Consider the following 17466-nt stretch of genomic DNA (forward strand, 5'->3'; position numbering starts at 1 on the left):
AGCTAACAATAAGAGTTCAGAATGTAAAGCACAAAGACGAACCCTACTTTATAGGAACCAGTGGGCTTACAGTACACGATCACTAAAGCCCACAATAAGCTAAGAAATTTAAGCAGACGGCGAAGTGAGTTTTAGCTTTCAGCTAACTAAACCGTATGTAAAAAGGGCTCAGAGGTTGTACTGTAACACTGATTTACTCACATATTGTAGTGTAGCACTAATTTACCACGTATTTTACGTTTGCTTAACTGTTTACGGTCGCAGGTTGCGCTAGTCAAACGTATAGAAGTAAGGTTAGAATTCACTGTCGGTATCACTTTTCCTAATCAAACTAATGAAAACTGCTACATTCAATGTATCGAGTCTAAATGACACTAATAAACGTAAATACTGAGTATTGTGCACTGACGTAATTGATAATCCCGCATATTCAACATCAGTTAAGAATGTAAACAAGCGTTTGCGTACACGCGAAACTGTCCTAAACAGAAACTTCGCTTATCTTATTCAGACTCAAATAAAAACTGAAACCTTCAATTTATCACGTCTATCTGACACTAAGGCACGTAAATACGATAGAATATACAGCAAAAACGATTAATTACTAGCTAAATTACTTATCTCGTAACACAGCAAACGAAAAGCGCTCGTAGCCGGCGTCAGGGCTGCCAACAGAATTGAAAAGGTATCATAGCACTGCTAGTGGAACTTCACGTTTTGTAATCAAATTTCATATGCTGCAGAAAACATATACTCGTAGTTTCGAAACACAAAAACTAACAGTGCAAGATAATATTTCGCACTGATCCAAAAATAGAACTCAAAAGCCGTGAAGGTGATTTACCAAGTAAATCATTGCAGTGCAAATTCGTTTCCAGACTCTGGTAGCACGGAAGGAGAAGCAGTTGCGATGGGAATGTGAAACAATGGACGAGAAGTGTCAAGAGTAGCGTGTCATTCTCAATCAAGACTGTCACTCGTTCCATAAAAGCCAGAGAAAGTAAAAATATCGTCTAATCGTGACGATTACAATATAAATGCTGATGATGCTTTGTCAATAACAGTGAAAAGTGACTGATGAAATAGCTTTTCCATTTTCAGGCAGCTGAAGCTGTAGACAGAGGAACCAAAGCAACAGGAAGAACTTAACGCTAGTTAGTGTGGAACGGAATTTCTATGCAACACTCGCAGTTGGCGCATTTTGGTCGTGATTTATTGCACACTAACGACCCCTCTAGGCTATCACAACATTCAGATGCGAATTACTGAGGTGTTATCGTCAGCTGTATTAAATATCACTGCACTGCCTAAGTGGACGACGCTAATTGTAATTTCATTTCTTCTAGGAGACTATTGGAAAGACTTAATAACGCTTTGAAGACACCAGTTGTGCACATCAGCTTATCTCCTGAGACAAATATTCAACAGCTTTTGTTTAACTAAAAAGGTGAGGTACACATAAGTAGGATAAAGCCTGGGGGACAGATGGGCACGGAGACAAGACACCTCACATTTTACATCACCGTAGAATAACTTGAAAAAATTAAGTATTTGCGAGGCAACGAATTAGGATGATAAGAGGTTAATGAAATAAACGTTTCAGGGTGGAACCTATATCATTTCTTCCAAAAGCGTTTCCGTTTGGAAATCGCCTCTACACAGCTACCAAACACCAACTACGTGTCACTGAAAATCTCTTCGAGTCGTTTTAAACACTTTGGTAACTCGAGGTCTCACGGTAACGCCCTTGCCGCAGTGGATACACCGGTTCCCGTCAGATCACCGAAGTTAAGCGCTGTCGGGCGTGGTCGGCACTTGGATGGGTGACCATCCGGGTCGCCACGTGCTATTTCCAATATTCGGGGTGCACTCAGCCTCGTGATGCCAACTGAGGAGCTACTCGACCGAATAGCAGCGGCTCCGGTCAAAGAAAACCATCGTAACGACCGGGAGAGCGGTGTGCTGACCACACGCCCCTCCTATCCGCATCTTCAATTGAGGATGACACGGCGGTCGGATGGTCCCGATGGGCCACTTGTGGCCTGAAGACGGAGTGCTTAACTCGAGGTCTCAGTAGGGAATGTCTGCCACCCAATACTGTTGTCATCCCTGTTCCGGTGCTATGTAGTCTCCAACTATCCTCCTAAAATTTCATCAAAACAGCAAAAGCATAGTTTCAGGAAGAGACGCATAAAGATAGAATAAAAACGTCCTGAATTTCAGGAAAAAAAATCTCACTGAATCAACACGTTTTAATCTTACTTTAACATGTTTAATTATTAATTACATCAAAGTGGCCGTGAGGGATGCAAGACAAGGCGTTCATTTCGGTAGTACATTAGTTTCTGAAGACCGAAGTTTGAGTCCCATAGGGACAGGCCAAGCTATGTTTTTGGTACAGACATACTGCAAGAACTCTGCTTTTCACATGTGGCTGAGGAACTACGTCAGCAGATTCCAGAAACTTACAAGGATCAGTCACAGTGGGTCGCTCTCTGACACAGGCGAAGTTTCGCTTGGTGAAAGAAGGGCGATAATAAATAGACGCTTATTTTGTCTTAGGTGTCAACACTCAATATTTTCCGAGAAAGTGACAGGCAAAGTTTTGACACGTTACTGCATCAGTTCTCTCGCTCATGGCGTTATACAAAGCGAGTCGGCAGTGTAGTGGCTAACAGCAAAGGTTCGAATGCGTGCGCTCCGTGTTCAACTGAACTTACCCGAAGAGCCTGCGCGGTGTCATCCGTTCCTGTTTCATTTGATATGACAGTTGTTAATAAACAGACTTAAAAGAAACGACTTACCCCAATGCTGATAGAAGAATTATGAGATGAAAAGTATGAGGTCAAGCAGGCCATTGACGACTTAGATCCTTTGATTGTTGGCACAGCCACGGAAAAGTCGAGACGGGGAGGCAACTTCCTCGTTGTCGGAGAAGATGCTGATTTTTCGATCTTGCTGACTGACTATGTAGCTGATTGTAGTGACCAGTAAGAAATTGTCACCAGTATATCCTTATGAAACGTGCAAAAGGCAACTAAAATTCATTCATTAACACCTCCAAGAATTGTAAGCTCTCTGAACCAGCCAAAAGAATACTTTCCTGCAGGAAAGCGCCATGAAATATTCGTTTGTTGTAGCGATTACAAAAGATAGTCATGCCCTAACTCTTTAATAGAAGAGGACATCTCCCTTCATTCAACTCATGTCAACGAAGAGATTGACATCGTCGAGGAGAAAATCAATTTTGACCCTATGTCAGAAGAAGACGAAGAATTGGACGACGAGGCCCCCACCCACGGACTATCTTCGCCGAAATGCAGAAAAACATCAGAAATAATTTATAAATTAATATAAAAACCATACAATAAATGTGTAAAAATTTATCTCTTTTCAATTTCATACTGCACTTGAACTATTTTTTCATTCGTAAGACCGTGCATTTGATCTTAGACAGGCATGGTATAATACACATACCAACAAAAGTTTAGCGACACCTCGGTTCCGAGAGTTCCGGAACCTGTACAGAAAACTGGAATAAAGATCAACATAAACATAATTTCCACCCTTTTTATTGCTCATGAAAATCACACATTGCATGTTGTACCACGATACAGCGAGATCTTCAGAGGTGGTGGTCCAGATTGCTGTACACATCGGTGCCTCTATTACCCAGTGGCATGTCCTCTTGGAATGATGCATGCCTGTATTCATCGTGGTCTACTCTCCACAAGCACATCAAGTCATTATTGGTCCAGATTGTCCCATTCCTCAACGGCGATTCGGTGTAGATCCCTCAGAGTGGTTGGTGGGTCACGTCGTCCATAAACAGCCCTATCCAATCTATCCCAGGAATGTTCGGGGTTAATGTCTGGAGAACATGCTGGACACTCTAGTCGAGCGATGTCGTTATCCTGAAGGAAGTCATTCACAAGATGTGCACGATGGAGGCGCGAATTGTCGTCCATAAAGACGTATGCCTCACCAATATGCTGCCGAAATGGTTGCACTATCGGTCGGAGGATGGCATTCACATATCGTACAGCCGTTACGGCGCCTTCCATGACCACCAGCGGCGTACGTCGACCCCCACATAATGCCACCCCAAAACAGCAGGGAACATCCACCTTGCTGCGCTCGATGGACAGTGTGTCTAAGGCGTTCAGCCTGACCGGATTGCCTCCAAACACGTCTCTGGCGATTGTCTGGTTGAAGGTATATACGACACTCATCGGTGAAGAGAACGTGATGCCAATCCTGAGCGGTCCATTCGGCATGTTGTTGGGCACATCTACACCGCGTTGCTTGGTGTCGTCGTTGCAAAGATGGACCTCTCCATGGACGTCGGGAGTGAAGTTCCACATCATGCAGCCTATTACGCCCAGTTTGAATCGTAACGCGATGTCCTATGGCTGTAAGAAAAGCATTATTCAACATGATGGCGTTGCTGTCAGGGTTCCTTCGAGCCATAATCCGTAGGCAACCGTCATCCATATCAGTAGTAGCCCTTGGGCAGCCTGAGCGAGGCATGTCATCGACAGCTCCTGTCTCTCTGTATCTCCTCCATGTCCGAACTACATCGCTTTGGTTCTCTCCTAGAGGTCTGGGTATTTCCATTGTTGAGAGCCCTTCCTGGCACAAAGTAACAATGCGAACGCGATCGAACCGCGGATTGACCGTCTAGGCGTGGTTGAACTACAGACAGCATGAGCCATGTACCTTCTTCCTGGTGGAATGGCTGGAACTGATCGGCTCTCAGAACCCCTCCACCTAAAAGGAGCTGCTCATGCATGGTTGTTTACATCTTTGGGCGGGTTTAGTGACGCCTCTGAACAGTCAAAGGGATTGTGTCTGTGATACAATATCCACAGCCAACGCCTACCTTGGGGGTTTCTGGGAACAGGGGTGATGTAAAACTTTTTTGATGTGTGTATTAATACATAGAACTAACTACCTAGGTAGGTAGTATTTGACGCTCTACAAATTTCATATATGCCATTTTTTCATTTAGAGTAGTTCTATTTTAATTACAGGGGTTGGAACGTGAGCATAATTCACTTTTTCCAACAAAGTGGTAAAAATCGCCGATCTTTAACGATCGATCGTGGCTAAAAGGCTGAATCGATTTTAGCATTTAAGTAGGCCATTCTAAGCAAACATTTACGTTCTTTCAATTTTGTATTTCGAGTTATAAGGGAAAACTGAAAAAGTCCAAAAATTTCGTAGATTTTCGGCCCTCAAAAGTTTAGCATAAATCAGAAACCATCGCAGACTCATTTAACGCTTATTTTGGATGCCTAATGTCGATTCAATTATTTACAGCTCGCGCATATTTATTGGTCAGCAAAAGTGTAATTTGCCTATGTTATTGCGTCAAATAGCCCTTCTCTCTTGACATCGCCTAGCCAACTGACCTGTCTTACCACAACGGTAATGAATTGTTGACGCAAACTCCTTCCGCTTAGTTTCACTGCCCTCGCCTTCCGAACGGGGGTCCGAAACCTCGTGGCTATTACTCTTGATCTGCAAACTCGCTCTCTCCAGCTCAGTAATACTCTGTGGGGGAGGCAAATATGTCAGGGTAGAACATCCGTTGGTTGTAAGCGGTCTATTATATTCTGGTCAATGTCTTTCCTCTGAACCTTTATTTCCAGGGCCTTCACACAAATCAAAATTTCGGTTAGGCTGTGGAAAAACGATGCGTTCTCTCATAGTACGCTTGAATAATATATGCTTTGTCAATTCTAGTCTGCCACAAAATAATCACAAACATTTTTATGAAATGCATCTAAGATATTTCCTACTACGATCGCCTTACCAACATGTAGACTCAACTTTCCTTTAGCGAAGGGATAGAACAGTTTCAATAATTTCTTATCCTCAATGCGAAATACCATTCCTTGTTCTTCAATTTCAATCAGATACCACAAAACTTTTTTTTTTTTTTTTTCACAGACTCTACCGACAGTTTTCTCACGCGCTGAAGAGGGGTAAAAGTGGATTAGGGAATCTAGTAAAAACACTAAACACACGCGATTGGTCTTCCCTAAATTGCACTGTTACATTAAGATAATTCACAGGAATATCTGCCTTAACATCACTCATATGACCTGTACTAACCGTACTTCATAAGTCCCAAACGTCTCTCCATACTCCACAACACGGTCCTATAATTTCCTCACTATCTCTAGCTCTACAGATTTCAGTTTGAAGGTCTTAATATCAACACTAGGGTTACTGTAGTGAATAACCTGTGCTTCAACATGGGGGATTCATCTTCTTCTTCGTTCCCCCGACTCTAAAAAGGCCAACAGAACGTCTAAACAGCAGAGACCCAACCGAATAACATTAAAAGTCATATTCATCTCGCCGAGCTGCACTGGAACGATTCCAACTAGCTGGTCAAATGCTCCCTGCAACCTGCGTATCTGATAACTTGTGCTCGATTTGTTGGCTTCCCGAGGATACCAATACGTACCGTATTTGTTTGTTCCTGAGGTGGTCCATTCCTGGTACCTCCGTCGGTTCCACACCAACAACTGCAACAAGTTGCACAATCAATGAGTTTCTTACGATTATAATTCTAGCATAGTATTTTCTAACTGTGTTTTAGCACCCAATACAACAGGGCTCAGCTACTGTTGATATGCTACAAAGCCTTTGTACGGGAAGTGTGATGTGCTGATTAAAACATAGACATATAACAAATCAAATCCGTTAATGAAAACAATTCATAAGCTGAACTTTGCTGCAACAACTAAATTACAGTCTGCTAAAGTGCCACAGCTTGATAACCACATGATTTTAGGTAAAACTGGTGACAAGACAAATCCGTCTTCATTCTCAAAAGTACTAAAAAGCACTTACAAGCGAGTAGCAATTAATTCCAACTTTCACCAACTAATCTTTAAAAAAAAACAGCACCTCAACCACAAAAATTAAAATCATACATGAATACCGTTACATACTAGGGCTGTTCGGAAAGTAAGGTCCGATCAGTCTTGAAATGAAAACCACATTGTAAATCAAAGTTTTTTATTCGCAACAGTGAGTTACACCTTCCAACTGTCTCTGTAAATAGTCGCCGCTTCGACTTAGACATGTGTCGTGGCGTTGTACAAACTTTCCACAATCCTCGTCACAGAAAGCAGCCGCCAGTGCTTTCCGCCAATTCTCTACGCTGGTCTGCCTTTCATTGTTTGTGCCAAAATGTTGTCTTCGTTGCCAGTGGTTCATGCGAGCAGAGATGAACAATGGAGGAAGCCAATTAAAGGCTGTATTGTGGGTGATCAAACACTTCCCAGCGAAAACGCTGCAGGAACGTCTTCATTGCCCCTGCAGAATGCGGCTGATACGAGGCTTGTCCAGAAAGTAAGTTCCGATCGGTCGCGAATTGGACACCACAGTGAAAACCCGATGAAGCTTTGTACAGATGTGTTGTCTCTAGTATGATCGTCGATCGCATCGAGATGCTCTTTTCAGTTGTGAGAACACCGTGAGCGAGTAAAGGTGCCCAGAACAACGATGTCTCCCGCCAAGTAGGAGGGCCCACTGAGAGGCTTCGCCTTAATAAATGCAGCCCACCTAACACAACTGCCACACACTTCCTTCTTCATGGGAATTCTTAGCCCCACTCTGCAGGGGCAGAGAAAACGCTCCTGCAGCCTTTTCGATGGGAAGTGTTCGATCACCCACAACACAGCCCTAATTGGCTCGTCTTGAGTATCATCTCTGTTCACATGAAACGCTGGATACAGAATTATCGGAAAGCACAGGCGGCTGCCTACTATGACGATGGTGTTGGAAATTGGGTATAACGCTCCGACAAATGTCTAAGTCGGAGTGGCGACTATGTAGAGAAGTATCTGTAAAGTGTAGCTAACTCTTGCAAATAAAATGTTTCTGATTTTTTCTGTGGTTTCCATTTTGCGACCGATCGGAACTTACTTTCTGGACAACCCTCGTAACTGTCTTGAAGAATGAAAGGCATGACATTTATGTTAACCGGACTGCGTAGCTTCAGGCGAAATCTCTCACCAGATCCACTTACTTGGCAGGAGACACTGTTGCTGTAGGCATTTCTACGTGATCACTTTGCTCTTTGAACTGAAATGAGCGCCTTGAAGCCATCTGTGCGAAGTTCCATCGGATTTTCACAGTGGTTTCCATTTCGCGCCTAGCCGGACCTTACTTTCCGAAGACGCCTCGTATGTACTCAACTAGGGTTGGTGCCAGCAGCGCACTAAATATTTAAAAACAGTCCAATGTGACAATTTTAATAAAACACTATGTTGTCACCAACATTGTGCTGAATATTCAAAAACGCTGTAAATAAGCAATCTTTTTCGTAAAACATTACATTCGTTCAACATTGCCTAAAAGGCACACCGTAGCAACACGAGTACCCAATGCAACAACAACAATAAACAACATTATGCTTTATACTAATTCAAAAGCAGAGGTAGATGAGGAATACTCTACAACTTTAGGAAAGCCAGAAACACTTTAGCTTATATTAAACACAAATACAGAAAATTGTACAACTTGGAGATACGCTATTTTATTCTAGGAGGCAATCTCATACCAGACCAATAAATGAGGCCAGAACTAAGAGAAACAATGCCATGATAAAACCAAATGCTTGAAGAGCGGGTTGTTGACCATTTATGTCTTCCAAGTTTATTAGTGATTCTCTTCCACTTCCACAATCCACCATATTTAACTTGTGAATTTAAGCAGTGAAAGGCCACTCTAGAAAGTTTCAAAGTGTTCTCAGGCGTTATTTATATTATGCTACGTTATAGTCCACTGTCACCTCAGGCTAAACTGCCCTGCAGAGGTGTACAAAACAATGAACGTGGTTTTAGCTGACCATCAAACTCCTGGCAGCACACAGCGTTTGTTGATCTGATATCTGTTCTTTCTAAAAGGAGTTGTAGTGTGCGGGGAATGTGTCCAATATTCACGGGTGACCTTGGCTCCAGAAGTTCATAGGACTGGACAGGTATCAACAGAGGATCCCACTGCTGGAGACTGAATTTATGGCTCCTTGCAGGCTGACAGCCTGTGATAGGTTCCAACTTTTATTACTGACGAGATAATTGGCATCTATATCTCAAAAAAGCCTTGGGAACCTTCATCCAGTACTTCCAAAATGCGTTAGTTTATTGGTTGTTGAAATAAGGTAGAACTTCAGACATTGCGCCAACTGTTTTCGATGTACTCAAGTAATATATTTGGTGGTACTTGAAAAGGAAACGGATCAGCATATCTATAACATCATTTCAAACGCATTCTGAAAGTCAACAATCCTCCCTATTCTCACAAGTATCACTAGGGTACCTACTAATTAGCTGTTGTCAATAAGATATCAGAAAAAAGATAAATTAAAAGAACCCGTTTTTAAAGCTGAGACTGGTCATGCCTCCTTTAACTTCTTTGCATTATGTTAGGCCAGAACACGCAGTTGCGTACATGTCTGTTCTTCGTGCTTATGAACTTAGCACGATCAACCTGGCCAAAGATACGTATGGAAGGCTGTAGGGAATAACAAGTCTTTTTGTTGATGCTGTATAGGAAATCTTGTATGTTTGGAGAAACAACAGTGAAAACTCTTAATTTTGTACACCAAGCCTGAAACTTTGCTCCATTCGTTTATGAAATAAGAATTAAAGAGCAATCTTTCACGAATTTCAACATTATTACAACGTTATTCTTTTTTCTTCTGTGGGGTGAAAGTTTCTAACACGTGCGTCCAACTGAAATACGAAAATGTTTGTGAATTTTCTTAATTTACGTCCTTTTGACTTGTCACTTAACTCCAACAAATCGATAACCAGGAATTTTTGCTTCCTAGTGCATAATTAAGTTCTCAGACTATGTTAAGGGCTAAAAAGAAGAAGCGCTAGTACTTCATCCTAGATGGGTCTGGAGGTTGTTGTGATAAAAGTCCGAATTTCCGTCTTTCATCACTGAATGAATGACTCGATTAATTCGTATTGTTATAGAGCCGTCAGATGTCGTCTGTAGCTTTACTTTTCAAGGAGAATTTTGTTGGCAGTTCAGTAGCTGACAGTTAGCCGGCCGCGGTGGTCTAGCGGTTCTAGGCGCGCAGTCCGGAACCGCGGGGCTGCTACGGTCGCAGGTTCGAATCCTGCCTCGGGCATGGATGTGTGTGATGTCCTTAGGTTAGTTAGGTTTAAGTAGTTCTAAGTTCTAGGGGACTGATGACCACAGAAGTTAAGTCCCAGAGTGCTCAGAGCCAGTTGAACCAGTTGAACCAGCCAGCTGACAGTTTGTTCTGGAAATAAATGTTTGTTTCTCTTTCATGAATTTCGTTATTGCTACTTGTTTCAGGTTCATAACTCTATTTTCAAAAACTAAAAATAAATAATTACCTAAAACTAAAACAGTGAAGAAGTGGAACGTTTATTCCCAAAACAAATAACTACAGGTTGTTGCTTTTGTTTTGTATTCTAGTATGATACCCTCGCACTTTCGCACCTATAATTGGATACTGAAATTATGTCAGAAGCAGAAAAGAGAACACATGATAGTCTTAAATTATTCTACAAAATAATAGCGTGTGGGTAAACTCTCTTGAAATACTCCCGTGTTACAGAACTGTATAGCATTTACTAACAAGGACTTTTTTTCGGGTAGGAGGGTCGAGGAGGGAGAGAGGAGTCTTAAAAGAAGCCTGCCGATACAATCGAACCACTGTAGCCGGGAAAAGAAACGAACGTTGAGTGAAGAACGTTGTAGTGGATCCCAGGGCGGGAGGCAGAGGAGACGACGGTAGCGCTGCCGGTGGCCGGTTGCCGAACTTTGGTGCCCGCCTGTACCCGCTGCAAGTGCTGACAATGTTGCGTTAATTAAAACAAGCGTTAATTAAGTAAACAAACTGAGGCTCTTCTCTTTCCTCTCCTCCTACGCTCTCCGGACCGGCGGCTCGGGTAATGAATAGAGCGGCGCGGCAGCCGAGTTTCCGAGAAGGAAGATAAACAAACAGCGACGGAGACAGAAGTAAAGGAACTTATCCCGGTTAATTGATTTGTTGTTCGGGTCTGCCGCCGAGGGCTGCGCCGGCACATTAGCACGTGAAGCGCGGGCGGCACGGCGCGTCTTAATCCACTCTGCCATCCCATTTGCCCGCTCTCTGTTCAGAACTGGAACAATCCCGCACCGGGAGATAGCATTTCACGCAGACGCCTTTGCACAGTGATGAGGGGGAACGTTTCTGGCAAATGCAGCCTATTTCTGCTGATAAAATCCGGCTAAAATTATCAGGCGGCACTAATTGTGCGAATACGCTCAGTGTCTGGTCAACGAACTACTTCTTTTAAAAAAGGATAGTGTATCATCAAAATGTTACGAAAAATTTTTTATGAGCTTATACTTCTCTGAAAAAAAAAAAAACTGATACGTGCTTGATGTTTGTTTGTTGTAGTAGGGTCGAACAGAGGGATGTGGTCACCCATGGACGTTCTGCATCAGGATGTCAGTTCTCAGTGTCGTTTGCTTGCTCAAACTATGTCTTACAGACATTAGCGTAAACATAAACAACTCACGCTCAATCAAATGAAAGCAACGAGCAGTAACGTTGCAGTAAAGACGATTGAATACGTCCGTGTCAGGACGTAACAATTTTAATATGGCAAGTAGTATTAAAATGTTTTGAGTATCTATAGAGATGATGTGAGTAAATAACACTGACCATGAACTGATGAAAATAGAGGCAGTACTTCTATTACTGCTTCTGCTGTCACTAATAATGACAATAGCCGGCCGCTGTGGCCGAGCGGTTCTAGAAGCTTCAGTTCGGAACCGCGCTGCTGTTATGGTCGCCGGTTCGAATCCTGCCTCGGGCATAGATGTATGTGATGTCCTTAGGTTTGGTTTAAGTAGTTCTAAGTCTAGGGGACTGATGGCCTAGGTGTTAAGTCCCCTAGTGCTTAGAACCATCTGAGTAATGACAATAACAATAATATTAATGGTAATAATAACAATAATGACCTTGGCAGGTACAAAAAGAATACATAGTTTCGCAAAATAGATGTTTGTTTGTACAGAGAGATTTGTGCAAAGAAAATTTAAGGCGACTGTACCAGTGAAGACTACTGGGAAATGAGGGAGATATGAATGGAAAGAAGGATGTACAAGGGTAACGTGTGCGTACAGGGAAATGGTAGCCGTTATTGTTGACTCGGTAGACATGCCATTAACTGTCTTCTGAAGCTAGAGATGTTATTGAGTTCTCTAATGCAAGGCGGGAGGTGATTCCAGAGTCAAGTTCCTGCTACTGAAAAGGACTCCGAGAAAGTGGCTGAACGATGGAGTGGGACAGAAAGGGTTTTGCTCTTGTAGGATCGGTTGTTTCTGCTATGTCGTTCAGACAAGAGCATTACTGCCGAGGAGACCTATGAGGGACGTGTACGTTGATGAGACCGTAGAGAAGGCGAAGGGTATGGAAATCTCTGCGCTTGTCTGCACACAGCCAGGTTTAGCTGTGCATTTGATGGTGAAATATGATCAAAGAATCTAACGTCACAGATATATGGTTCAAATGGCTCTGAGCACTAAGGGACGTAACATCAGTCCCCTAGACTTAAAACTACTTAAACCTAACTAACCTAAGGACATCACACACATCCATGCCCGAGGCAGGATTCGAAGCTGCGACCGTAGCAGCAGCGCGATTACGGACTGAATCGCCTAGAACCGCTCGGCCACAACGGCCGGCACAGAAATATCAAACATAGGCATTTACAACCAGTTACAACCGCCGTGAGCTTTCCTGAGAATGATCTTGCAGGATAAAATCGCTATAATCAGTAATTGGAAGTTTAAGTTTTTGTACAAGTTTCTTTCTTAGGTCAACAAGAAAAAGCTTTTAATATTTTTGTAGGGCATGGAGAGATGCTGATGCCTTCTTGCACATTGCAGTTACAAGTTCAGTCCAGTTTAGATTTTCATTAATTGTTATTCCTAGACTCTTTGCTGAAGGAGAGAAGTCGATATTTGTCCCATTTAGGATTAAAAATGCCAGGGATCCCCGATATTTCGGGCTAATGAGCCTGGAACGACCAACCAGTACCGCTTGGGTTTTGAATGGTTTGAGTTTTAATTCCCTGTTCCGTGCCCATTTTGATAGTGTACATAGGTCGGTATTGAGATTATCGAAAACTGTCTTCACGTTTACTGATTACGCACTTTGGTACAACTGGATGTCATCAGGGTATATGTGTTATTTGCAGTAGGGCAAAACTGATGACACATTAACATATGATGGAAATAATATAGGACCTAATATTCAACCCTGGACGACGTCTGATACTACACTACGTGACCTAAATATCCGGATCCCCCCCCCCCCCCAAAACATACGTTTTTCATATTAGGTGCATTGTGTTGCCACCTACTGCCAGGTACTCTATAGCAGCGAGCTCAGTAGTCATTAGACATCGTGAGAGAGCCGAATGGGACGCTCCCCGGAACTAACGGACTTCGAACGTGGTCAGGTGATTGGGTGTCACTTGTGTCATACGTCTGTACATGAGATTTCCACACTCCTAAACATCCCTAGGTCCGATCTGATAGTGAAATGGAAACGCGGAGGGACACGTACTGCACAAAAACGTACAGACCGACCTCGTCTGTTCACTGACAGAGACTGCCGACAGTTGAAGAGGATCGTAATGTGTAATAGGCAGACCCCTACTCAGACCATCACAGGAATTCCAAACTGCATCAAGATCCACTGTAAGTACTATGACATTTAGGCGGGATATGAGAAAACTTGGATTTCATGGTCGAGAGGCTGCTCATAAGCCACACATCACGCCGGTAAATGCCAAACGACATCTCGCTTTGTGTAAAGAGCGTAAACATTGGACGATTGAACAGTGGAAAAGCGTTGTGTAAAGTAACGTATCACGGTACACAATTTGGCGATCCGATTGCAAGGTGTGGGTATGGCGAATGCCCGGTGAACATCTGCCAGCGTATGTAGCGCCAACAGTAAAATTCGGAGGCGATGTTGTTATGGTGTGCTCGTGTGTTTCATGGAGGAGGCTTGCACTCCTTGTTGTTTTGCGTGGCACTATCATAGCACAGGCCTACACTGATGTTTTAAGCGCCTTCTTGCTTCCCACTGTTGAAGAGCAATTCGGGGATGGCGATTGCATCTTTCAAAACGATCGAGCAACTGTTGACATTGCACGGCCTGTGGCGGAGTAGGTACACGACAATAACATGCCTATAATAGACTGGCCTGCACTGAGTCCTGACCTGAATCTTATAGAACACCTTTGGGATATTTTAGAACGCCGACTTCGTGCCAGGTCTCACTGACCGACATCGATACCTCTCCGCAGAGCAGCACTCCGTGAAGAATGGCTTGCCACTCCCCAAGAAACCTTCCAGCACCTGACTGAAATATGGCTGCGAGAGTGGAAGCTGTCATCAAGGCTAAAGGTGGTGGGCCAACACCATATTGAATTCCAGCATTACCGACGGAGGGCGCCACGAACTTGTAAGTCATTTTTAGCCAGGTGTCTGGATACTTTTGATCACGTAGTGTACCTGCGTCTATTGCGACTTTATATTATTGGCGAGACGTCAGGCATGAGCGAAAGCATTCTACTGCACTTAGCGAGTAATTGAGGCTGCTAAGTTTGGAAAGTAAAATGTCGAAGTCGACTGTGTCACAGGCTTTGCTGAAATCTTAGAAGAACGTGATAGCCACCTCGTTTACATCCATGGCAGACTTCGTATCATCTGTTGCCCTTATTAAGGCAGATGCGTGGCGATGTATACGTAAACCTGATTGGTATTCGTCTGTTAGGCTGTGTGCAGTTGGTAGTTAGTTAGCTGCTCTCGGACTGTATATTCTTAGGCCTTGGACAGGGCTGGAAGAATGCAAAAGGTCTGTAATCAGAGGGTGCTGTGGCAACTTCCTTTTCAGATAGTGGCTGAACTGGTCCCGAGTAGTTCAAGGTTTTTGTTTATACTTCTGATTAAAATTGAAGTATCTACTAATAATAATGTATGGACAGAGAAACCCAGATCGACAAACGAAACATCGAAGAATGAGATAAGAATTCATACTTCACTAACACAGACTTCACTTTCTGAACCAACTGATCGATGTAGTCAGTTCGAGATGACTGAGAAAATGTGGTTATCAGCAGACAATGTCTCGTCTATATCTTCCCGGATTTCTTGCAGAGGCGTGTTAACAACTGTCTGTTTACATTATCCATGAAGGTCTATTTCTAAGCATGGTAACGGGAGTTTAGACCATACTTGATTCGTCGGTAAGTATTACTTCACTTTCTCAGACTGCTACAACAGCAACTTCTTCATTATATTCTTTGATGTTCTTTGGGGATGGAGAGGGTAGGAGGAGGAGAGGGGACTTGAAATCTGCGATAGGATCAGTTACAGGACGTTCTGAATAGCTTCAATGAATTTATGTGCGAGTACGTGTGATATTGCTTCACGGTAAAAACATACACTGATGAGTCGCAACGCTGTGACTAGCACTCATCGTGAGATAGACTGCCGCCCGGTAGCGTTCCAGGCAAGTGACTCGGTAAGGAACGTGCATAACAGGCGCCGAGACGAATCAGGAATCATTCTAGCGACACGATGTGGGTCGCAGATGGGAAAATCCATGACATAAGCGACTTTCACAATGGGCAGATTAATGAAAATAGGCTCCAGATGCTTTTCTTACAACTTTATTAACTCCACACGGCCGATTTCGGCATATACAGTGTGATTCAAAAAGAATACCACAACTTTAGGAATTTAAAACTTTGCAACGACAAAAGGCAGAGCTAAGCACTATCTGTCGGCGAATTAAGGGAGCTATAAAGTTTCATTTAGTTGTACATTTGTTCGCTTGAGGCGCTGTTGACTAGGCGTCAGCGTCAGTTGATGCTAAGATGGCGACCGCTCAACAGAAAGCTTTTTGTGTTATTGAGTACGGTAGAAGTGAATCGACGATAGTTATTCAGCGTGCACTGAGAATCCGCGGGAAACAACTCAGTATGAACGTGACTCGCCTAAGGTGAACGTTTTCTGTGCCATTTCAGCCAATAAAGTTTTTGGTCCCTTTTTTTTCGAAGGTGCTACTGTAACTGGACTACAGTATCTGGAGATGTTAGAGAATTGGCTGTTCCCTCAGCTCGAACAAGAAGCACAACAATTCATATTTCAGCAAGATGGAGCGCCACCACATTGGCACTTATCTGTCCGTAACTACCTGAACGTCAACTACCCGAGGCGATGGATCGGCCGCCAGGCAGCCCGTGACAGAGCACTTCATCACTGGCCTCCAAGAAGCCCTGATCTTACCCCCTGCGATTTTTTCTTATGGGGGTATGTTAAGGATATGGTGTTTCGGCCACCATTGATGATTTGAAACGAGAAATAACAGCAGCTATCCAAACTGTTACGCCTGATATTCTACAGAGAGTGTGGAACGAGTTGGAGTATCGGGTTGATATTGCTCGAGTGTCTGGAGGGGGCCATATTGAACATCTCTGAACTTGTTTTTGAGTGAAAAAAAACCTTTTTAAATACTCTTTGTAATGATGTATAACAGAAGGTTATATTATGTTTCTTTCATTAAATACACATTTTTAAAGTTGTGGTATTCTTTTTGAATCACCCTGTATATTAGGCCACTATCAAGCTCTCTGAAACTACCAAATGCTGAAAATTATATAGAATTTTCGTCTTTTGTAACAGGAGATGAGTGAAAATGTTTATATAGTTACAGCGCAAGGGCATAAATAATATACAGCTTGCGCTATGCTGTAAAGAAGCATAATCAAATGATAAAAACGGTAGACGTCGAATGGGTTAAAAAAAATCGCGCCCAGTGACGTCATGAGAAAAATGAACGTGTCATAATTATAAGAATTGTGCACTTCGATACTTTAAAACTGTTAACATGGTTTAACTTAACGGTAGACGATAAAGCAATGAAAGTCAAGTAGCTTTTAAAAGCTTTGCTCGCAATGACGTCATGAGAAAAATTATCGTGTCGTAATTATAAACATATACAATCCGTAAAACTGTGTTAACATACGAGGCGTACTTTTGCTTGAAAGACTTATATTTGCCGTGTTTCAGAATTACAACTGCATGTTTTCGAATTAAAAGCTGAAAGTAATTATTTCGAATTGGAAGTAGCGTAAAATAGTTGTAATAAGCGAGATTTCCAAGTCGATCGTAAAGGTACGGCCTTTAACAACTAAAACTTGAACCATGAAGAACTGTTTATGCCTCTCTCACAGCTTGGACGCATCGTCGACTGCTCATAAAAGTATGTTTGCAATCTTCTAGTTACAGCTGTGAACTGCCGAATATTTTTAAAGAAATTTGTCAGTAACTGGGCTTCAGATATTCGAGAAACTGACACTCCTCAATGTGCATTTCTCGTTAAGGGTTTTC

General features: G+C 42.8%; 1 pseudogene; it reads left to right on the forward strand.

Annotated features, from left to right (window-relative positions):
• The first annotated feature begins 1737 nt into the window (after positions 1 to 1737).
• Positions 1738 to 1855, forward strand: LOC126177456 (5S ribosomal RNA; annotated as a pseudogene).
• Positions 1856 to 17466: the final 15611 nt, after the last annotated feature.

This window comes from Schistocerca cancellata, chromosome 3, assembly GCF_023864275.1.
Source record: "Schistocerca cancellata isolate TAMUIC-IGC-003103 chromosome 3, iqSchCanc2.1, whole genome shotgun sequence".
Lineage (NCBI taxonomy): Eukaryota > Metazoa > Arthropoda > Insecta > Orthoptera > Acrididae > Schistocerca > Schistocerca cancellata.